The sequence below is a fragment of the Anolis sagrei genome, chromosome Y (assembly GCF_037176765.1).
Source record: "Anolis sagrei isolate rAnoSag1 chromosome Y, rAnoSag1.mat, whole genome shotgun sequence".
Lineage (NCBI taxonomy): Eukaryota > Metazoa > Chordata > Lepidosauria > Squamata > Dactyloidae > Anolis > Anolis sagrei.
In genome coordinates this window covers 21171368-21195812 of record NC_090035.1, presented here as the reverse complement: position 1 = coordinate 21195812, position 24445 = coordinate 21171368, and the positions used below count along the sequence as shown (strand labels likewise).

The 24445-nt window shown below is 44.7% G+C and overlaps 1 pseudogene; it reads right to left on the bottom strand.

Moving 5' to 3' along the window:
- Positions 1-2584: 2584 nt before the first annotated feature.
- The window catches only part of LOC137095301 (intraflagellar transport protein 140 homolog), a 56937-nt pseudogene continuing 35076 nt past the window's right edge, over positions 2585-24445 (bottom strand).

Sequence of the window (24445 nt, the reverse complement as noted above, 5' to 3'; positions counted from 1 at the left end):
TCTGGCGCAAGCTACCTATCCGAACGTATCTCTGCCTATGAACCCACCAGGACTCTAAGATCTTCTGGAGAGGCCCTGCTCTCGATCCCACCTGCATCACAGGCATGGCTGGCGGGGACGAGGGACAGGGCCTTCTCTGTGGTGGCCCCTCGGCTGTGGAACGCCCTTCCCATGGACATTAGATCAGCTCCTTTGCTAATGGTGTTTCGAAAAAAACTAAAAACCTGGCTGTTTGAACAGGCATTCGGATAAATAGTGCAATGAACATGATGAATATAGGAAACGGAATTATGGATGACGAATTGGATCACGATTTTAGTTACGAGACGTTAATGTGTTGTTATTGAGATGTCATTAGTTTGTATTTTATACTGTTAATGGTTTTAATATTGTATGTTGTTGGACTGACTTTTGCTCTTGTTGTGAACCGCGTTGAGTCGCCTACGGGCTGAGAAACTGTGGTATACAAGCAAAGTAAGTAAGTAAATAAATAAATAAATTGCAACCGTTCAACTAGTAAGCTGGATAAACCACGACATAAATCAAAGACCATATTGCAGGAGCACCAGGAGACCACTGGCATCCTCCTGGTACCTTAGAAACAGCCTAGGACATTTAAAAGAGTCCTGTTGAACTATATAAAAAGGCACAGAGTGTAATGACTGAACCAAAAGGGACGATCTTGGAGGAAACTAGGAATGGAAGGCTATCTTGGGCAGAAAGTCGCATCAATATTTACTATGATCTTGTCATAGTAAATCGTAATAGGACTCATCTGCCCAAAGCTCACTCATATTACATGCCAAGATAGCATGGAAAACTCCTTCATAAGACACAGCAAAACAATGGTACCAGTAAGCCATTCCCATGAGATAGGACATATCAGTAAGGTCAGGAACCCCAAATTGAAATTGAAAGCACTATCTCCAATCTCGAAGATAGGTCCAAAAGGGCATAGAACATTCCTATTCCTCAGCTCTCGATGAAATGGACTAACAGAGGTCCAAGAACATGACAGGAGAATCTATTTTCCTCTTAAAACAAGCCATGGCCACAATGTAGCACTGAAAGAGGAAGGGTAGATACAACAAATTTGTTGTTTATTTGGTCAGTCGCCTCCAATTCCTTGTGAAACAGAATCAGAAAAAATCAAGGTCAAAACTAGATTAAACTCACTAGGAAGGCAAAAGGCTGAAACCAGGTCCAATTTAAGTGACAGAGCTTAGAAGGCTCTTTGGGCTGTCTTTAAGATACTCCTCAGTGGCCGTGCCCAGGGTAGATGGGTTCAGCCTCCCTGATCGGCCATATCCTTCAAACTGTAGTCTAGACGATGTACTTTGGAATGGGGACCTCAACCCTCCTGGGGCATGAGGAGATCTGAGTGATTGGAGAGGTGCATCCGCTCATCCTGGAGCATCTCAGGGAGGAAAGAAGCATGGCTAGCGCAACGAGGATTCAACCTACATTATCCACTCGCAATTTGGGCACCATCCAACTGCGAAGAGAACCAATAGAGACGCAACAGGGAATGGAGGGAATAGGCAAAGAGGAACGCCTCCCTTAAATGGCCCCATGTTTGGTTGTGGGGCTGACTCACGCAGAACAAAGAGGATGCACGACCAGATATATCTCCAGATTGTCTCATGGTCTGAAATGGGAGAATGATGCCCTGCCTACGTGGTCGGCTAATGTATTCATGGCTTCAGGAAGATATACTAGCACAAGGTGGATCCTTCTGTTGATGCACCAGTTCCTTAGATGAAAGGTAAATATTAGAAGCAGAGAGTGTATTTCATCTTACTTGCTTATCTGAATGTGGTGGTGATGTTACCTGTGAGGGCTTGGACTATGTGCCCCGACAGCGATGGTTCGAGTAACATCACGCCCTGTTCACCTCGTAGCTTTTCAAAGGAATTCAATTGTCTGGTGGCCTTCATCCTGGGCCAGGTCCCCTGGGCATCAAGGCCCTTCGAATGTGTATCCCCAAATCCAAAAGAAGGAATCCACAGTTAGAATTCTAGGGGTATTCCATGGTCCGAAGGACAAACTGCACAGATGTTGCTTGATGGTCTGACCAACAAAGTGGTTGTGAGGATCATAACTGAGGTAATAAAACAAAGGGAAAAATATGCATGTATGGGCCAGAATAGGGCCCTGCATGAAGTGTTGCAGTCGTAGTTAAAGTCATATGAGGAAAAACTACATAGACCAGATATGAGAAGGGAGTAGAAGCTTTGATTTAGTTGCCAGTAGTCAGCTATGAATACACAGGTAGCTGTAATGTCACTGAGGTGACTTAGGGAAAGCATGAAAAGCAGTCATGAGACCAAACTGCCGTGCATAAAACACAGTACTGGTCCCCTATGGTGAAGGAAACAAACATCCCTCAAATCAGTTTTGGCAAATGAAGCATCATTAGAGACAGAGAAAGAAGAGTAGAAGCGATATCATCCAAGGCTTGGGAAAAACGGATGTATCAGCTGATGTTTCTTAGGTTCAGGATGGCACATTAGGTACCCTCCCTCTAGGCAGTCAGAAGTAGCTGAAGAAAGTGCAAGAGAAGTGCACTAATTGATACCGGTGGTCAATCAGCCGTCAGTAACAAGGCCTGGGTCTCTCCCCAACAGGTAGAGAAGGCAGGTGACATGAGCTGATAGTTCTTAGCACCAGGCCTCTGGGGTTGACCTCCGCCAGACTGCGGTAAAGGCTGACAGCCCAGATCCAACCACATGGGCTGCACAGGAGGTTGTCAAAGGAGTGCTCAAAAGCCCAACATGAGAAAGAATACAATAACCCAAGTGAAACACAAGCGGCTAAATAATTTCAGAGCAAAAACAGGCAACAGTGAATGAATTGTCTGTAGATTTAAACAATTCTTCTTCTTCTTCTGCGCATGAGGTAGGACATGGCAGGCAATGCTATCAAACTGGAAATGTAAAGAATGCTGTATGGTACTACTTTGGCAAGCTGCCAGGCCAATGTGGCATCCATTTACAGAATACATCAGGGGAAGACAGCAAAAACCATAATAGAAGAAGCCAATGATTGAGTGCTGAAGATATGGCATATCTAGCTTAAGAAACAACAATCGTAAGAGAGGAGATGAGTAAATATATCATTATTCCAATACCCTTGTACACTTTCCAGGGTACTGGAGACTGAGATATCATGGGCAAAATCAACAGCCTGGGAACAATGTCATGTGACATCACAGGAAGGAAGAGTGCTGTTAATAGCATAAAACAGAATATACTCAGCAGCAATAGCGTTTGGATCTATCATGCCTCTTAACAATGGACAGAATAAGAGAAAAGATATATAGTCATATGTATACATTTGAAGACAGTCTTCCCATCCTAAATTTAGGATTGGAGAAGGGTGGTCATGATTAAAGGACCATATTGTCTGCAAGCCTTCCCTAAGTAGAAGGGAAAAACAAGCGGGCTAAGTCCAGCTGTTAGCCTTAACCAGAGGGAGCCCATTATATGATACGAGCAGAACGATGATACATAATACCTTTATTTGAACCCTGCCACCATCTCCTCAAAGGGGCTCAAGCCGGTTCACAGAAACATTCCAATAAATTTTCAGTTGGCCATCCATGTGTATGGGCTCTGTATCCATGCATAGTTGGCCTTCCACACCTCTGAGTCTTGGCAGTATCCAAAAATTGTAGATACGTGGTGCTGCTACTTACCATGGCCCTGAATCCATATCGGATTCTTTAACCGGTGAGGAAAGATGAGCTGGTGCAGTACCGTGAGTGCCCACTAGATGGCCACTTAGGTGCACGGTATCGAAGGACTCTCCCCTGAAAAGCCTGGAGGCAGAATGTAGGGCTGGTCAATTCGTTTCGTTAATTCGTAATTCGTTAAAAAATTCGTTATTTTTTGAATTACGAAACGATTACAAAACTTTTTTTTAACCTGGAAGTGTTTTTAAATATCAAAACGGCAGGCGCCAAAAAATTTTGTATTTCCGTCCATTTCGGAAATACGTAAGATGGCCGCCTGCTGATGCTTGCTGAGAGGGGCGAGCGAGAGGGGCGAGCGAGCGGCGAGCGAGAGGGGCGGAAGCACTCTCTCCTGACATTTCACCCACATCTATGGCAGGCATCCTCAGAGGTTGTGAGGTCTGTTGGAAACTAGGCAAGTGGGGTTGATATATCTGTGGAATAATGTTCAGGGTGGGAGGAAGAACTCTTGTCTGCTGGAGCGAGAGGGGCGAGCGAGCGGCGAGCGAGAGGGCCCGCCAGAGTGAGTGCCTGCCTTCCCTCCTTAATAATAATTAATAATAATTAATCCCTATTCTACTAAATTAATAATTAAATTTAAAAAAATATTTAAAAAATATTGAAAAAAAAGGGCGCCATCTTTACAAAATGTTTTGTAAATATTTACGAAATTTCGTAAATACCGAAACTTTTTTTTGGGAAAGTTTTGTAATTATTTTAAATATCGAAACAAAAAAAAACCCCAATTACAAATCGATTTTAGAAACAAATTTTTGCGTTGTTACCCAGGCCTAGCAGAATGGTCTAGCACGCACGGGGCTGATGGCAGGGGTGGAAAGGATTCAAAAGCCGGTAGCGAGAGCTCAGTGGCCACCAGGAGGGCCAAGATTGGCGCCCTCCCCTCTCCAGCTGGTGGTGGGCCAGTTAATTGCAGGAGCAATTAATTGCAAACTAATTATACTCAATCCTCGCTCCTGTGCAACAGCAAATGCCTTCCCCCTGGAGGAAGGCAGAGGAGTCCAGGGAGGCATCTGCACAGACACCAAAAGGAGGATAGTAGCTTGATTGGAGGTAGAAACCACTGCAGAAGCTGAAAACGAAGAGGCTTCTTGAGTTGCCGCCATGCTCATCAGTTTAGCAGGCAGATAAAAAAGTTTCCTGTTTCCAGGAAGCAGACCAAGTCAATACCGAGAGTCGTTTTGTAGCAAGTGGAGCAAATACCGAGGTTGCTGCTTCCATGGACAAAAGGAGGTAAAGCCTCAACCCTCGCTGCCGTGTTATATAACTGATGGAGATGGGCAGGCCTGGAGTCCCTAATTGAACAAAGCTTTTAAAGAAGAATCCAAACAGCTGCTTGGGTGCAGGAAATACCACAGGTATCACGCTGAAGAAGCAGAGAAAGGAGTCAGACAGAAGTGACAGGCATCGAATGGCAATTCCTCCTGGTGGAAGTAGCAGGCAGAGGTGGGTTTTGCCCAAAATATGGTTGCACATCTGTGATTTCTTTATTGTGTGGCCTAATTATAAGTTTCCATTAAGAATAACTACGATGAGGCACGGGGCAAACACACATAAGACAAACACATTCAATGGAAAACTGGTCTCAAAACAACCAGATCACATCCTAAATCAAATCGAATCATGCCTAAAATCTGGATAACAGACTCCAAACAGAATGAAGACATTTATTAGTAAGAGAAAGAGAAAATAAACACCATCAACAATCACATTCAAATCGAGTACTGATCCTACCTTTTTATGTTTGATGGATTTAAAGGCTTCATCCATATTGCCCATTGAAAGATACAAGCTGAAGTTAAGCACAGCATCAAGCGTACTTTTGTCACACTCTTCCAGACCAATGAAATCGCGCATCGGCCTTCTGGCTACCATCTGGTAAAGCGATATCACACCAGGCTCCATCTCATCTTTCTTCTCTGCTTCTGGCTGAAAGGAAAAATTGTTATATAGCAAAACAAGAACAAACAATGCACAGCAAATCATGTTCAACATGTGACTTGGACGGTGAAATGGAAGGCATACTTACAAAATTTGCAGGTGACACCAAATTCTGGGCACTACAATTCAAAGGGATATTGACAAGTCCAGAGATGGCCGACCAAAACCATGAAAGGTCTGGCAATTAACCCCTTTGAGGAATGGCTGTAGGAGCTGAATATGTTTAGCTTGGAGAAATGAAGGCTGAGAGCAGACATTATAGCCATGCTTAAATGTTTGAAAGAACGTTCCATTGAGAAGGAAGGAGCAAGGCTTGTTTTCTGTTCCACAGAAACTAGTACTCAATTGAACAATGGATTCAAATTGGAAAGAAGATTCCATCTAAACATTAAGAAGAAATTCCTGACTGTAAAAACTATTTGATAGTGGAATATGCTGCCTGTGAGTCTGGTAGAGTTTCCTTCTCTGGAAATTTTTAAGCAGAGACTGGATGGCCATCTGTCGGGGGGTGCTTTGATTGCGTATTCCTACATGGTAAGTGGGTGGACCAGATGGCCTTTGGGGTCTCTTCCAACTGTTAGTCTAGGATAGCTGAAATTTCACATTACTATTATATCTCTCTTTTCTAAATATGTGGACTTCTTTTCCAGGAATGTATTATCCCCCTTAATTTCTATCCAGATATTCTTTAAGTCAGTGGTTCTCAACCAGTGGGTCCCCAGATGTTTTGGTCTTCAACTCCCAGAAATCCAAACAGCTGGTAAACATCTGGGGTCCTACAGGTTGAGAACCACTGCTTTAAGTCATGGAAATCCTTACAAGTGTAAACGTTTTGTATAATGCTGCTAAGTTCTCCTTTTCTGTTTAGTCTATTTCTCAGAAATTGATGATATTACAATCATGAGCCACATTCCACCAGGTGTCTGTGATGCCAATATGATAATGTCTGCAAATCGACTTTCCTCAGAAAAAAAATGATCGCCTCCCCAAAAGCATTATTAATAAATATGCAGAATAAAGCAAACAGGAACTGGATCAAAGAAGCCCTTGAAATGAAAACAAATTATAATTAAGGCAGGACAGCTCATAATACTTACATAAGGGTTATAGAGAGCTCCCCTCCAAAACAATAACTATAGGTAGCAGAAATGAAAAAAAGAAAAAGAAAGAAGTGCAAATAAAATAATAAACTATGTGCAGAGTAATATAGATAAACTGAAACGACAGGCGGTATAGTGAAATTAAAAAGCCTCATGTTACACTACTACTGTAGCTATAAAGATCACTTGTAGAAACATATAGAGATCTTTTGTCAGTCATTTAACATTTGCCTTTTCGTGCTATTTGTGTGCAAGAGTCTTTAAATTAGAAGTGTCCCAGTCCCACTGATTCCAAGTATCATTTGTAATTCAGATAGGGTAAGCTGCATGTCCAGAATGAGTGACGCCATGCCTGTCATCGGGGAATACAGAAGATATGGCATTGTCCCATGCCACATCATCTGTAGTGCCCAATTACGGGGTAGGACCCATGCTGCTGGTACAGAGTGATCCTACAACAGTGTTTCTCAACCTTCCTAATGCAGCGACCCTCTTAATACAGTTCTTCATGTTGTGGTGACCCCCAACCATAAAATTATTTTTGTTGCTGCTTCATAATTGTAATTTTGCTACTGTTATGAATAATAATGTAAATAGCTGATATGCAGGATGCATTTTCATTCACTAGACCAAATCTGGAACAAATACCCAATATGCCCAATTGTCATTTTGGAGTTGTCGTTGCTGGGATTTATAGTTAACCTATAATCAGAGAGCATTCTGAACTCCACCAATGATGCAATTAAAGCAAACTTGGCACAAAGAATTCCCATGAAAAACAGAAAATACTGGAAGGGTTTGATGGGCATTGACCTAGAGTCTTGGAGTTGAAGTTCACCTACATTCAGAGAGCACTGTGGACTCAAACAATGATGGATCTGAACCAAACTTGGCACAGATACTCAATATGCCCAAATGTGAACACTGGTGGAGTTTGGGGAAAATAAAACTTGGCATTTGAGAGTTGTAGTTGCTGGGATTTATAGTTCACCCACAATCAGAGCATTCTGAACCCCACCAATGATATAATTGGCCAAACTTCGCACACGGAGCTCCATGACCAAAAGAAAATACTATGTTTTCTGATGATATTTAGCGACTCCTCTGACACCCCTTTGCGACCCCCTCAGGGATCCTGATCTCCAGGTTGAGAAATGCTGCTCTACAACCTATGGCTCTAGGTTAAATTGCTGGTTTTTCTAGTATGCACTGTCCTCCTTGTAGCTGTTCTACCCATCTGAATTCCCCAGAATACTACATCAGGACCATGCACGGTAACCACCGAGACCGTGCGCATCCGACACTCTTCGACCAGCTCGGTTGCGTCAGCAAGGTCGATTAGGTCCACGAGGTCGACATCGGCGACTCCGCCATCTTCCACGGCGGTTCGCATTGCTTTTCGCCGAGCTCAAGAAGAATCTCGGCGTGCCTCTGCCTCTTCCTCTGTTCCACCCACCCCGGGAAAATCCCTTTCCAAGTCGGCACAGCCCCCAGCGAAGAAGAAGAAGACGATGCCACCTCCATCCTCGTCTTCTTCTTCCTCTCGAAGACCGACCATTGCCTCCTCGGCCACCTCGTCAGCGAGGTCATCGCCGATACAGTCAGCTCAGCCCCAGCCGACCTCCCAGCCTATTCGGGAGAAACGCCGGTCGCCAGAGGTGCCCATAGAGCAACCAGAATCCCCTGTGATCTCAGTGGACACTGTGATCGAGGCACCCGTTCGTCTTGTGACTGCCAGACAGGAGCTTTTCCCACCTGTGACAGCCAGACAGGAGACCGTGACAACTGTGATGGCAAGACAGGAGACTATTCCGGTGACGGAGACACCGGAGAGAGGCAGACAGACTATGAGGCTGGCACGTGCCATTCAAGCCTCGGCATTCAAGTGCCCTCCAACCGCTTTGCCGGGGCAGCTGGCTCGGGATGTTTCTTCGTCACCCCCTCCCCAGTCCATCGCAGCCGAGGAGGAGGAGGAAGATGGCGAGTTGCCGGGATCGGTACACTCGGGCTTGGTTCCATCTCTCGGGATCGAGAGATCACCTACCCATGACACATACGAGGTCGATCCGCCATCCCCTACAGACAATGTGCGAGCCTTTGCAGATCAAATGGCCCACATGGCAGACGCCTTGGGCCTGGAGGTCAAATAGACTTCCAAGGCAGTGGTGGATCCAGTATTCAAAAGGGTGCAGTCAGAATCTCCACCTGCTCCTCTCTTGCCTTTCCTGCCGTACCTCCTCGAGGTCATCCAAAGCTCTTGGAAGACCCCTTCCTCCATTTTACCTACATCCAAGAGGATTGAAGCATGGTACAGAACAGATGATGAGGGCTTGGAGTGGCTCAAGCATCACCCCGATCCAAATTCGGTGGTTGTGAAGGTGGCCCAAGCGTTCGGGAGGCAATTGTCGATGCCGTCAGACCGAGAGGAAAAGAGGTTCGATGCTGTTGGCAGAAAACTCTACTCTGGCACTCTCTTGCTGGCTAGGATGGCTAATTATGGTGCGTGCATGGGCGCATATCAACAAATACTTTGGGAAAAAGCGGCACCGTTTTTCCAGAGAATGTCGGAGGAGGATCGTACTGTCCTCTCCACTTTGGCCCAAGAAGCGAACTCCCTAGCGCATCATCAGATGCAGATGGCCAAGCATACTGGGGACACCACCGGAAAAATGATTGCCCACGCCGTTGCCATTAGAAGACATGCTTGGCTCCGCTCTTCTGGCCTCTCAACATCATCACGGCAGGTCATTGAGGACCTCCCCTTCGATGCCCTTGGTCTCTTAAATGCAGGGACGGACGATAAGCTTAAGTCGAACCAAGACTTTAAGACTTTGGCTACCAAATGCGGCTTTGAAAACCAGCCCCAGGCACAGAAGACGAGGTGGTTTCAATACAAGCATCGACACACAGTCCCGTATCGTACAATCCAGTACCGCCAGTCCTTTCGTCCCTGCATTCATCTCAACAAACCCATCCTCAGCAATCTCAGCAGCAGCGCAAACAACAACCCCAGCAGCAACGTCCGACGTCCTAATGGATGATACCGTTTGCATATCCGGTACCGATGCTGTTCCCATGTCCCTCCCACCGACACCCACCCTCGTTCTTCCATCCGGCCCTGCACCATTTGGCGACCGCCTGACAAAATTCTTCCCTGCATGGCAACATATCACCTCAGATGCATGAGTTTTAAAAGTTGTCAGCGAAGGCTATGTGTTGGAGTTCAAAGAACTCCCGCCAACGGGACAAATTGTCAATACCGAACCATCTCCGACAATTCTGGCAGAAGTCAATACGCTGCTTCTGAAAGGGGCCATTTCCCCCCTCCCGGACTGTCAAAACAATCGGGCCTTTTTCTCCAGATACTTTACTGTCCCAAAGCCGGATGGCTCCCTCCGTCCAATTCTCAGAGATTTGAACTCTTTCATCAAGCCCCAAAGGTTCAGGATGGTGACGGTATCGTCCATACTTCCCCTCCTCAGACACGGAGATTTCTTTGCGTCCGTCGACCTCCGAGACGCCTATTTTTATCACTCAGTGAGAAAACGCCACAGGCGCTTCCTGGCTTTCAGGGTAGCGGGACAGACTTATGCCTTCAACGTGCTCCCGTTCGGGATCGTGACGGCACCGAGAACTTTTACCAAATGCATGTCAGTGGTCGCGGCAGTCCTCAGAAGGGGAAAAATCCGCATTTTCCCAAACTTAGACGACTGGCTGCTGGCAGCTCGCTCCCCGAGCCTTCTGAGACTCCAGGTGGCAAAAACACTTTCCCTCCTAGAAGATCTGGGTCTTCAGCTAAACAGGGAGAAATCCCATTTAGAACCCACCACACGCATAAAGTTTATAGGCGCCATGTTCGATTCTCTTTCCCAATCTGTTTACCTCCCAGAGGAGAGATTCAATGCCCTACGCGCAGAGGCGCTCAGAGTTCGTCAGTCCCGAGTTGTCCCGGCAAAGCAAATACAAGTCCTTCTCGGGCACATGGCTTCCACGGTGATGGTGACCCCGTTGGCGAGGCTTCGTTTCCGTCCCCTCCAGAGGTGGTTCCTGGATCACTTCAACCCAATGAGGGACAGGGCCACAAAGCGTCTGCTGGTCCTGAGGTCGGTGAAAGACTCCCTAAACTGGTGGATGAACCATCGTCATGTCTGCAGAGGCATTCCCTTTCATCCCGAGCCTCCATCCATCACCATCACGACAGATGCCTCGATGTTCGCATGGGGATGCCATACAGGAGAACTCTCGGTCCACGATCTGTGGTCCTTAGAGGAAAGACAATGCCATATAAACTATTTGGAGCTGCTGGCGATTTTCAAAGCTCTAAGGGCGTTTGCTCTTCTCGTCACCGGAAAATCTGTCCAAATCCTCACGGACAATATGGTGGCGATGTTTTATGTAAACAAGCAGGGCGGCACGGGTTCGAGAAAGCTGCTCAAGCTGTCTCTGGAGCTGTGGGAGTGGTGTGTAGCCAGGTCGGTGTCGATAACAGCCCTACACCTTCCGGGCGAAACCAACGTCGAGGTGGACGCACTCAGCAGAACGAGGTCGACCTCGCACGAGTGGAGGCTGAACCCCGAGGAACTGACCAAAATTTTCAACGACTGGGGTCTTCCAGCCGCCGACCTTTTCGCGTCGCCTCTAAATGCTCAGCTACCGCAGGTTGGCGCACGCCTGGCTCCGAACGCTGTACCGGGATGTCTCGGGGACGCGTTTCTTCTGGACTGGTCGAAACACCTACTCTACCTCTTCCCACCCTTCCCACTCATCCCGAGGGTGATCGAGAGGATCCAGATGGCGCAAATGAACTGTATCCTGATAGCACCGGAATGGCCACGACAACCATGGTTCCCAGTTCTCCTCCAGCTGTCCGGGGATCGGATGCGGCGCCTTCCGCTTTGACAAGATCTCCTCTCCAGGGAAGGGGGGCAGCTTCTCCATCCCGACCTTGCTTCCCTTCACCTTTCAGCGTGGAAGATCCAGTTCTGAGGACGCTCTGCCCAGGCGTCCTTCCCATCTTGGCTGCAGCTCATAAACCAGCGACAAAAAAGTGCTACTTGGCGTGCCTCAACCGTTTCCAGGCCTTCCTCGCCGAAAGGGGAATAGACGACCCTCAGCCATCGATACCGTCGATTCTCTTGTTCTTACTGCACCTCACTGAGCGCGGACTTTCTCTGTCATAATTGAAATCACATCTAGCTGCCATTTCGTGGCAACTTCAACGGAGAGGGGGCGCCTCTCTGTTTGACAGCTCAGTGAAATCCTTCTTGAAGGGGTTCAATAACCTCCATCCCGGTTGGAACCTCGACCTCGTGCTTGCCCAGCTCATGCGATCCCCCTTTGAACCCTTGGCATCGATAGACCTCCGGCTTCTTTCCTGGAAAGTGGCCTTTTTGGTCGTGATCACCTCAGCCCACAGGCTGTCGGAACTGGCCGCGCTGAGAATTGATGAACCCTATTTGGTTTTCCATGCGGATAGGGCGGTTCTCCGCACGGATGTGACATTCCTCCCCAAAGTTGTATCCCCGTTTCACGTTAACGAGGACATTGTTCTCCCTTCCTTTTTCCAATCTCCCTCTACCCCGGCAGAGAGGAGACTCCATATGCTCAATGTAAGGAGAGCATTGCTGTGTCACAGGGACAGAACTGCTCAGTCCCGAAGGACTCAGCGACTATTTGTGGCATACGCCCAGGACAAACTGGGTCTGCCGATCACAACACAACGCCTCTCCCACTGGATTGCTTCGACCATCGAGCTGTGTTACCAGCTGACTCGACAACAACCCCCCTCAGTTGTCCGGGCTCGGTCAACCAGGGCAGTAGCAGCCTCTACGGCTTTTCTAAAGGGGATTTCCCTGGACGCTATTTGCAAAGCAGCCATTTGGAAAAACCCTCAGACATTTGTATCCCATTACAGATTGGATACCAGGTGTACACCTGACATGGCCTTTGGGAGGGCATTTTTGGCGTCGTGTCCGCCATGAATCCTTGCACTAAGTTGTACCGTCGATACCGTGTGGTTTTTTTACGGTACCGTACGTTTTTTTTCTGATGATTGCACTGTAATGTCTTACTGTGACCACGGGTTGCTCGAATAGAGCTTGTCGCTGAAGTTACTAAAATGTACTTGCACTTGTTTGAATAGGTTATACTGCCTGCCTGGCAAACAGGTATCTCTGCACTCTACATTGCGCATGAGTCTCTTTTTGGGCTCATTTTCGTAGTGCCTTTCGCCAATGTGTTTTATTACCAAACGTTTATGCAACTATTTAAAGTGCCCTCATTTCAATGAGTGTGTTGTTTACCATGGGTCAACATGTTTATGTAACTGTTTTAAAATGCCCTCATCTCGATGAGTGTCTTTGTTTACTGTGAATCGGTCATCCACGTGTGGCCTGGGAGGATCACGTACTCCCATATGCTTACGTACTGTACCCTTCTTATGAAGTGAAAGCAATATGTTGTTCATCGTTTTTGCACTTAATAAAATTGTTTGGCCCTTTATTTGATGGTCGGTTTGCCTTCTTCCCGCCTCCGGGACCTCAGCTTGCTAGTCTCCACAAGTGTGCATTCGCAGAGACCACGAAGAAAAATGGTAGGTTACATACCTGTGACCATCTTTCTTCGAGTGGTGCTCTGCGAATTCACACTAACCCGCCCAGCCTCCCCTCAGGCAAACCTCCAATTTCCTCGTTGCCTTTGCGGCGAAGGAATTGCGAGGATACGCACGGGGTGCCCTTTTATCCCCTGCCGGGGCTGGGCGGGGTTACCGCCAAAACTTGAAAAGTTTAAACTGCAGAAGTTTCCGTTGGAGCCCGCGCAGGCACAGTCTCTTCACAAGTGTGAATTCGCAGAGCACCACTCGAAGAAAGATGGTCACAGGTATGTAACCTACCAATATCCTCTATCTACCATGAACCTTCAAAGGATTATCAACTGGAATTAAAGAACAACAACATCCGAGTCCATGTAAAATGTATACGTGCCATGTAACCCACCCACAATTAATGCTATTCACTTGTTCCTTCAATTTAATATATATTGGATTGAAAACCTGCCAATAGTGACTGTGACATTCGAATTTTACACTGGGCCGAGAAATATTTGTGCATTTTAAAATTAGTATTCCAGTCCGGTACTTCTTATGTTATCTGATGTAAAGGATCAGGGTTGTTTGTTTTTTTGTTTATTTGGGGGGGGGGGGTTGTTTTGTTTGTTTTGTTTTTGTTTTTTGGCCTAATGAACCAGGGACTGGTACATTTGTACCCATTGGTTACAACTGTCTCTTTTTCTGGAAATGTGCCAGGGATCATCACTTTCAGTAGCTCTGCTCTATTATGAGTGTATCGTTACTTACTCCAGAGTTGCACAGGTTTGCAGCATGCAGAGAGAGGCTAGGATTTCAGAAGTGACCTCTTTAGTTTTCTCACCTTTCTAGAAAAATAGTAATGTGGCACCTCCATGGCTAAGAGAGACTGGTAGGATGATGGTAATGGAAAGCTGTCCTGCAGCAAAAGGCCATGCTCTTCAGTAATGAAGAAGCATGTAATCAAAGTATCCACCTGGAAAGCAAAAAAGAATAATATTTGGGAATTAGTGGCACAATAATTTTTTTAGGTTTGCTTTGTTAGATTGTTAAACTATTTGTTTCCTGTATTGTCGAAGAGTTTCATGGCTGGAATCACTAGGTTCTTGTGGGTTTTTTCGGGCTATAGGGCCATGGTCTAGAGGCATTTCTCTTGACATTTCACCTGCATCTATGGCAAGCATCCTCAGAGGTAGTGAGGTTTGTTGGAATTAGGACAATGGGTCTATATATCTGTGGAATGGCTGGGGTGGAGCAAAGAGCTTTTCTCTGCTGGAGCTAGGTGTGAATGTTTCAACTGACCACCTTCATTAGCATATTTGTTTCCTCTCAATATATATATATATACAGGCAATCCCCAATTTACAAACAAAGCAGGTAAGACAAAGGCATTTGCAGACGACCCTGTGAATAGTATCACTTCTATTGAAAATACTACAAGAACATAGGGAAGTGGCAGAATTAAAAATGAACAGAATGAAATGAAGATAATAACGTCTCCCATATCCAATGAAGTTGCAGAATCCTGAAAGAAATAATTTTCCCCTTGTCTGTAGGAGAAACTTTTCAGTCGGGCAACTTGTTTCTCTCAAAAAAGGACCCCTCCTCCTTCAGTACTTTCCCTGGCCCAGCTGAATCCAATCTTCCTTCTCAGTTTTCTTTCTCATATTTCATTTTATTAAGAAAGAGCATTATCCAAACAAAAATGAACAAAGTATTAAACATGAAGACCACAGACATGAGCAATTACTCAACCCTAAAAAAGTGAGTGAAATTGCATATAGTTTGCTAGGACTATGTCATTGTCATCATCTTTATTTATACCCTGCTTTGCTCCCCTCGAGTTCATTTCAGTTTGCAGCTTTCTCCATAAATGCTCCACTGGAGGAAATCTGCAAAACAGCTTTATGGACTGATGCTTCTACTTTTAAAAAACATTATAAATGGGAAAGGTTTGCTTCTTCTTGGGCCCTTCGTTTAGACTGTATTCTACTACTGCACTGTTATTAGTTTTTTTTGGGGGGGGGGGGGGTTGTGCAAATTACTTACCTCTCATTCTCTCCTTATATTGGCTTCATTATAGAAAGAAATTGGTTAGGGATCTCTCTAGATAAAACAAGCCTTCTAATTCACTTGATCTCACCTTGTCTGGGGGGTGGGGGCAGCTAACTGATGTGACAAGAATGAACCTTTATCAAGGGTGCTCTATTTATAATTTTAGCTCTTTCCTGTTGCATTTAATCAGAATCAGTCTTTTGAATGATAATTTCCAGGTCTTCAGCTCTCCCTCACATGGCACATGGCTGAAAATTTATTATTTATTTATTTATTTGCTTTATTTCTATACCGCATTTTTCAGCCCTTAACGGGCGACTCAATGCAGTTTACATGGTACAATTATCAAACAGTGTCAGTGCAATTAAAACATAACAATGCAACAAACAGGATCAACAGCATCAATCCACAACAGTTAACAATCAACAAGACAGAACAACAAAACAGACATAACTTAACACCTCAGTTGAAATCAGATCCGTTCTCATAATCCTTGTGCCATTCCTATGTTCCATTTACCGTCTTCCTATGATTGGTTGCACTGCTTAACCAAACGCTTGTTCATAAAATGCTAGTTAAATGCCTAGAACTATGTCAGCATGAAACAATTCCTGTGTAGTGTCCAATGAGATATGAACAACAACAAAAAGACATACTAGGCTTTCTGTGGATTGTTGTTTCTTGTCCAGGGACTGCTGATTTGGGTCAAGGACAGTTTCACAGATGAAAAGCCTTGGCTCATTTTGATCCCAAAAGTGACTAACAGGGATGTGATCACACTGCTCAGGAGTATCAGAGATTTTTCTCCTATTGAGACAACACAAGCATTAATCTCGGTAACCATACTTCGTAAAACCCATAAATGGCACCGAAAATACAGAATGCAAACAGAATAAAACACAGACCACTGCATTTATTGAAACTAAAACAGAATAATATTAGAGCTTCAGTACATGATGTGAGCTATATTAAATGGCAATCTTACTGGTGGTACCAACTGACAGCCAATTTAATACAGATTTAGTGTATATTGTATTATATTAAATGTACACTAACTCTCTACTAAATGAAAGAAACCGCACTATAGCCTCAATATGTATACTAAAAATACTTTAGAGAGATATACAGATTCAATTTTAATGAATATTCAGATCATGTCAAATGCAGACATAATATGCATCTTGCTATAGAAATACTATTTTTACTCATATAACTATAATATTATCATGTTGAGGCTACAGTCCTTTGGTTCTGGGGCTGCAGCAATGAGGGTTCTTTCCCTTCGAACTGATATAGTATACATCTTAATATAATAAACATATTCCATCAAAATGTACACTAAATGTTCAATATTAAATGGCAAGCTTATTGCTGATAGCAACTGACAGCATTTTGAAATGCCGGTTGATAGTTTCACAGTGCCCTCAGGTGGATTTATATTTGTGTTTAAAAGCAGCCCACAAAGAAGTCAACAATCAACTCCAACATTTATTTATTATTTATTTATTTAGAGGTTTTCTATACTGGCCTTCTCAACCTCGATGAGGGACTCAGGTCGGTTTACAGCATATATAAAGTACAATCATATAAAAGAACAACAAGTACAAATCATTACATATTAAAATAGTACAACACAGTACAATAAAAACATCATCATTACATTATTACAGTTTCCTACGCCAAATCGGCAATCCAGTCAAAGTCATAGTCATGCTCGTAGTCACAGTTCATCATAATTCATCACAGGGAAAGGTTCTAGGTTCAGTCCCCGAATGCCACATTCCAGAGCCAGGTTTTTAGTGATTTCCTGAAAGTCAGGAGGGAGGGGGCAGATCTAACCTCTAGTGGGAGGGAGTTCCAAAGCCGGGGAGCCACCACCGAGAAGGCCCTGTCTCTCGTCCCCACCAACCGTGATTGCAAGGGTGGTGGGACCGAGAGCAGCCCCCCCCCCAAAGATCTTAATAGCCTTGATGAGAGAATCCGTTCGGACAGGTAAACTGGACAGGTAAAATCAATGAAAAAACAAACTGGAGGGATGTTGATACTCAAATAAGGTTACTCTAAATTTATTTATTTATTTATTTATTGCAGTTACTTATACCCCGCCCTTCTCACCCCCAAGGGGGGACTCAGGGCGGCTTACAAACAAAGGCACAAATTCGATGCCTGTCATATATAAAACAGTATATATAAAACAGTATAAACATTTAGCAGCATTAAAACACATCACTACATAATATAATAAAAACAATTTCATGCACAGTGAAATTCAGAGTTCCGAAATGTCCATTCATTCCAACAATTCCTGCTCATCAATGGGTCCTTATTTTAGCTGCCAGAATGTCCAAAAGCTTGGTCCCAGATCCAGGTCTTCAGTTTTTTTCTGAACGACAGAAGGGAGGTCGCTGATCTGATCTCCCCGGGGAGTGAGTTCCATAGGTGAGGGGCCACCACCGAGAAGGCCCTGCTCCTTGTCCCCGCCAGCCTCGCTAGAGATAGAGGCGGGGTCGAGAGCAGGGCCTCCTCAGATGATCTTAAACTCCGAGGTGGGACGTAGAGGGAGATCCGTTCGGACAAATACACTGGGCCGGAACCGTATAGGGTTTTGTAGGTTAAAACCAGCACTTTGAATTGTGCTCGGAATTGGATCGGCAGCCAGTGGAGCTGGCATAACAGGGGGGTGGTATGCTCCCTGTATGACGCCCCGGTGAGCAATCTGGCTGCTTCTCGCTGGACTAATTGTAGTTTCCGAGCAGTCTTCAAAGGCAACCCCACGTAGAGTGCGTTGCAGTAATCCAACCGGGATGTGACAAGAGCGTGGACCACCGTGGCCAGATCTGACTTCCCAAGGTACGGGCGCAGCTGGCGCACAACTTTTAATTGTGCGAAAGCTCTCCCGGCCACCGCTGAGACCTGGGGTTCCAGGCTCAGCGATGAGTCCAGGATCACTCCCAAGCTGCGAACTTGCATCTTCAGGGGGAGTGTAACCCCGTCTAACACAGGCTGTAACCCTATACCCTGTTCGGCCTTACGACTGACCAGTAGGACCTCTGTCTTGTCTGGATTCAATTTCAATTTGTTAGCTCTCATCCAGTCCGATACAGCAGCTAAACACCGGTTCAAGGTCTGGACAGCCTCCTTGGTGACAGGTGGAAAGGAGTGACAGATTTGGACATCATCTGCGTAGAGATAACATCTCATTCCGAAACTCCGAATGATCTCTCCCAACGGCTTCATGTAGATGTTAAATAACATCGGGGACAGAATTGAACCCTGTGGGACTCCACACAACAACGGTTGTGGGGTCGAACAGGTGTCACCCAGTAACACCTTCTGGGTCCGTCCCTCAAGGAAGGATCGGAGCCACTGCAAAGCAGTGCCCCCGAGCCCCATGTCCATGAGGCGACCCAGAAGGATACCGTGATCGACGGTATCGAAAGCCGCTGAGAGGTCCAGCAGAACTAACAGGGACACACTCCCCCTGTCCAGTTCCCTGCGAAGATCATCTACCAAGGCGACCAAGGCTGTCTCAGTTCCATGTCCCGGCCTAAAGCCAGACTGTGCCGGATCCAGATAATCCAGTGTCTACCAGAAACCCCTGGAGTTGTGTTGCCACCACACGTTCCATGACTTTGCCCAAGTAGGGGAGATTGGAGACTGGCCGATAGTTGTCGAATTGAGTGGGATCCAGTGATGGTTTCTTCAACAGCGGTTTTATAATAGCTTGCTTTAAGCTCGCTGGAAATTTTCCTTCCTGTAAGGAGGCATTAACCATCACCTTCACCCACTCCGCCAAACCCCCTCTGGCTTCCTTGATCAGCCAGGAAGGGCAGGGGTCTAGGATGCATGTGGTGGGTCGCACCTCTCCAAGGATCCTGTCCACATCCTCAAGCTGAACCAATTGAAAAGAATCCAATAAAACTGGACAAGCAGATGCTCTCGTTACATCCCCAGAGACTGCCGTTAACATGACGTCAAAGCCTGACCGGATCCGCTCAATTTTATCCGCGAAAGATCGAGCAAATGCTTCACAGCGAGCCACCGAGTTATCCGAAGCCTTGCTTTTTGGCGGATTTAACAGGCCCCTGATGACTCGGAAAAGCTCAGCTGGACGATTCTTCGCGGATGCAATATTGGCTGTGATGAATGTTTTCTGAGCCGCCGCAATTGCCACACCGTAGGACCTTAAAAAGGCATTCAGGTGTGTTTGAGCCGGATTGGTGGGCTTCTGGCGCCACACGCACTCTAGCCTCCTCTTCTTTCGCTTCATCGCTGCCAGTTCCTCGGTAAACCAAGAAGCTGGTTTAGCTCGGTTACTCGAGAGGGGGCGTTCCGGAGTGATTGTGTCAATTGCCCTGGTCAACTCACTATTCCAGTGAAGGACCAGAGCATCGACAGAGTCGCCAGCCAAGGAGGTGGAAAAATCCCCAAGAGCCGTCAGAAAACCATTTGGATCCATCAGTCTCCTGGGGCGGACCATTCTAATGGGTCCACCACCCCTGCAGAGGTTAGAAGGCACAGTTAGTCTAAAACTGATCAGATGGTGATCGGTCCATGGCAATGGAGCGATGGTCGGCTCCTCCATCCCGTCACCTTCATCCCATCCCTGGGAGAAGACCAAATCCAAGGTGTGCCCGGCGCTATGGGTGGGACCAGATATTAGCTGGGACAGGCCCATGGTTGCCATGGCGGCCATGAAGTCCTGAGCCGCGCCAGAAAGAGAGGCCTCAGCATGGACCTTGAAATCACCCAAGACCAAAAGCCGTTGGAAGCTCAACGCCATGTCTGAGATCACTCCTGCTAGCTCAGGTAGGGAGACTGTAGTGCAGCGGGGTGCTCGGTACACTAACAGAATCCCTATCCTGTCCCGGTCACCTATCCTAAAGCCGGCACATTCAAAGGAAGATGATTGTGGGATGGGACACCTGATCAGGGGAATAAATTCCTTGTAGATCACTGCGACTCCGCCTCCCCACCCTCCAAGCCTTGGTTGGTGCTGAACAGAATAACCTGGTGGACAGAGTTGGGAGAGATTGACCCCTCCCCCCTCGTCCAACCAGGTCTCCGTTATACAAGCCAGGTCTGCTCGTTCTTCTTGGATTAGATCTTGGATAATGGCAGTTTTTCCATTTACCGACCTGGCATTGAACAGCACAACCTTCAGCTTGGAGGGGCCACCATCCTGGCACCTCGGTTGTATTTTGTCAGGAGAAAGTTTTGGAATTGCCAATCTATCTTTGTTAATTTCGGGCCGGATAGTAGCATTAATTTTTGGAATTGCCAATGTCCTATTGAGAATTTTGGGCCGAATTTGATTTTGTCTTTGATTCTTAACATCTTTAGAAGTTGCCAATTTATTATTGCAAGTTTTGGGCCAAAATAGATGTTTTGTTCTCCTTTTCCCGTATCTCACTCTACCTGTCACCACCTCTATGGCCCCCCCACCCATGGACCCACCTCCCCCGGGGACTCTCCCTCCGTTTCCAGCAGTTGTTATCTCAGTAATAAACACTTGTTTATAATTATGATTATCTGTCCCTGGCTCCCAATATTCCCGCCCCTTACTATTACCTGCTCCTTCCAGTATAGCGACAACTGTAAAGTGCCCTTGTGCTGAGGTTGTTCTAAGGTGCACTTGTGCTGGAGAATGGCAGAGTATCAGTAGCAGCAGGGGTAGTATAACCATTGATATGGGAGTAAAGTGCTGATGTCAATTAAACTTGTATTAGGCTAAAAATACTGTAATGCTTTTGAAGATTGTTTCATTGTTACATATATACATCCTCTGCATTTATTTAATCTATTAGCTTGGGTACCCAGCATTGCCTGGGTTATTTGAAAAATTCATTTTTTTAATTGTACAAAATACATAAAGTTGTGAGCGAACTGCAACTCGCATCATGCCAGGATAACCCAGAAAAACTCCATTAGTACTTAAAATTTGTTATGTTAGAAGGAATGGTCAAAAAAGAGGGAATAGATTGGCTTAGTAATGATTCAGGAAAAGTGGAAGATGAAACTTGGAATATATTTTTTAAACAGTTTACTAGAAAAGAAATGAGGGAAATTAGAAACCCAATGTTGAGCAACATACTGAAAGTATGGAATAAATATAAGGGGAGGTTAATAAAGGAGGGATCAATCATAACCCCAATAGTGATGGAAAAGAAGTTCCCAAAAAATTTAAAAAATGTAATGGATAAAAAGGTAAGGGAAATAAACTTAGATAGGATAGGGGATTGGATGAAGGTGGAAATGAAGAGGGAAATGATGTTGGAAGAGTTTAAAGAAATAAAATTGTCATGGTTTCATTGTATACAATTAGAACAATGGTTAATAAACTGGAAAAAAATTAATAGAAGTGGAAGCCAACTCAATCAATTTGAACAAATAATACAGAAGGGAAGGACTGTAGAAGAACACGAAAACTTGAGAGGTATAATTAGCAAAATTTATAAGATACTAATTGAAATGAAAGATGAAAAAACAAAAAAGTACACCCTTAAAGAGATTTGGGAGGAGGATTTAGGGATAAAAATAAGTGAAATAGAGTGGCAACAATTATGGGGACAAAGACATTTAAAAAATTTATCGATACGAGTTAAAGAAAACTATTACAAGTTAATATGGAAGTGGTACTTGACACCGGTAAGAATAGCATATATGAATAAAAATAACTCAACAAATTGTTGGAGAGGGTGTCAAGAACCAGGAACATATATACACATGTGGTGGCAATGTAAATATGTAAATAATTTTTGGGAGAAAGTATTTAGAGAAATAGAAACTATAATGAATATAGAATTAGATAAAAGCCCTAGTATAGCCTTACTATCAATATATAAAGATAAGCAATTGAAAAAGGAGGATAAAGAAGCGATAACAAACTTACTAACTATAGCAAGACTGCTTATAGCAAGGAATTGGAAAAAAGAAATGAATATACAAATAGAGGAGTGGTATAAAGAAGCATGGAAAATAGCATTAAATGATAAATTGACATGTATATTAAAGGTTAAAAAAGGTATATGGAAACAAAGCGATTTTGATGCTGTATGGGGAAGATTTGTGGTAAATGGATTAAAAAATAAGGAAGGAAAATTACCGTCACAAGAAGAAATGAAATTTTGGACAGATGAAATGTAAGAATGGTGGCTTGAGACGGGTGGAGGGGAGCACTGTGGTGAAAAAGGGGGAAAAAAAAGAGAAAAGGGGTGGAAATGTCAGAGCAAAACAACAAAACAACATGTTAAAGAGGTTGATGTACAAAATGTAATAGTATGTAATAAATGTGATAAAACAATAAAAAATTATTAAAAAAAAAAGGCCCAGGAGAGAAAGCACATATGTTTGCTTGCAGCCAAGCACCACTCCTCTAGAGTAAGAAACAGAGAACTTGCCTACTTGCCTTGGAAAGAGTATATGTGGGCACCTGCCTGCAACCAAGTGCCTCTCCTCTAGAGTAGAAACAGGTAAGTAGTCTCCTTAAAGCAGTGGTTCTCGGCCTGTGGGGCCCCAGGTGTTTTTGGCCTAAAACTCCCAGAAATCCCAGCTAGTTTACCAGCTGCTAGGATTTCTGGGAGTTGGAGGCCAGGGACATCTGGGGATCCCAGGTTGAGAACCACTGGCTAGCCTTTTATTTCCTTGTTTTGTTCTCTCTTTGGTGTGGACTTTTCCATTTATACTTAGTTTTAGGGGTGGAACTTAAAACCCCCTTCTGCCTCAGAACTTGTCTGAAAGGCTTTTCCCTCCTTCTTAGACTGTACCAAAATTTTAGAGGAGAAGGCCAGAAATTGTCTGGGTTTCTTGGCCTGGCAATCTAAACAGGCATTCTAGAGCACGTATATACATCACTATAGTATATATCTCATAGACTTTCATGGCTTGTACTATACTATAGCTATATATACCTTATGGCTTTGTATTTACCATATAGCCATCATTATAGTATATACCTCACAGTCACTATAGCGTGGACATGCCATCATCATAGCTTAGTACTTACCACTATCGCCCAGAGTGCTTCACCATTATAGCTTGTACCTTTACCATTTAGTTATTATAGTTCTGTACTTTACCCTTTTAGTTCTGTATTATATCAATAACCAAGTTCCTAGTGAAGACAATGATAGACAAGCATATTACTTTATATTGTACAAATATAGTCAAGTGTTTATTACAGTGTAACTAAATTCAATCAACAAACTTTGTCTTTGTAATATTTTGATTTGATTTGCCTTTTAAGAACTCTGACTAAAATTATCTTTGTCTTTTGTTTCCAGTAAACTTATTGGGTTAACTTTAAAAAAAAAGTTTGTTATGTTGGGCAAGTTTGCTGTAGATCAGTAGTTCTCAACCTGTGGGTCCCCAGGTATTTTGGCTTACAACTCCCAGAAATCTCAGCAAGTATACCAGCTAATAAGATTTCTGGGAACTGGAGGCCAAAACACATGGGGGCCCACAAGTTGAGAACCACTGCTCTAGATGCATCATCAGTGGGGTTCAGTGTGCTCTCTGGCTGCAGGGTAAACTACAACTACCACTATGGTCAGTCCCCTCAAATCTCTCCAGTAGGTTGAGATAGTCCTGGAGGTTCTGTGTGCAAAGTTTGGTCCTGGTCCATCATTGGTGGAGGTCACAGTTTCTTTGGTTGTGATCGAACAACAATGCCAGGTCAGTAATTAAATTTCAGTATATTAAATTTCAGTATATCAGTTATTAAATTTCAGTATATCAGTATGTGTGCCAAGTTTGGTCCAGATCCATCAGTGTTTGGGTTCACAGTGCTCTCTGGATGTAGGTGAACTACAACTCCCCCAAATCAAGCTTGAATATACGCGTGAGAAGGCCCGCTGATAGGTGTGCCTTTTTACCCAAGGTATCTATCTTTTTTCCCTCCTTATCAGGAGGAGTCGTGAGGGTGTTCTTGGGTCGTTTTGTTTTAGCAACTTCCGCCACAACTGTGTTGGGTCTAGGGGGAGTAACCACCCACTTATTGGAAGAGACATCAATCTT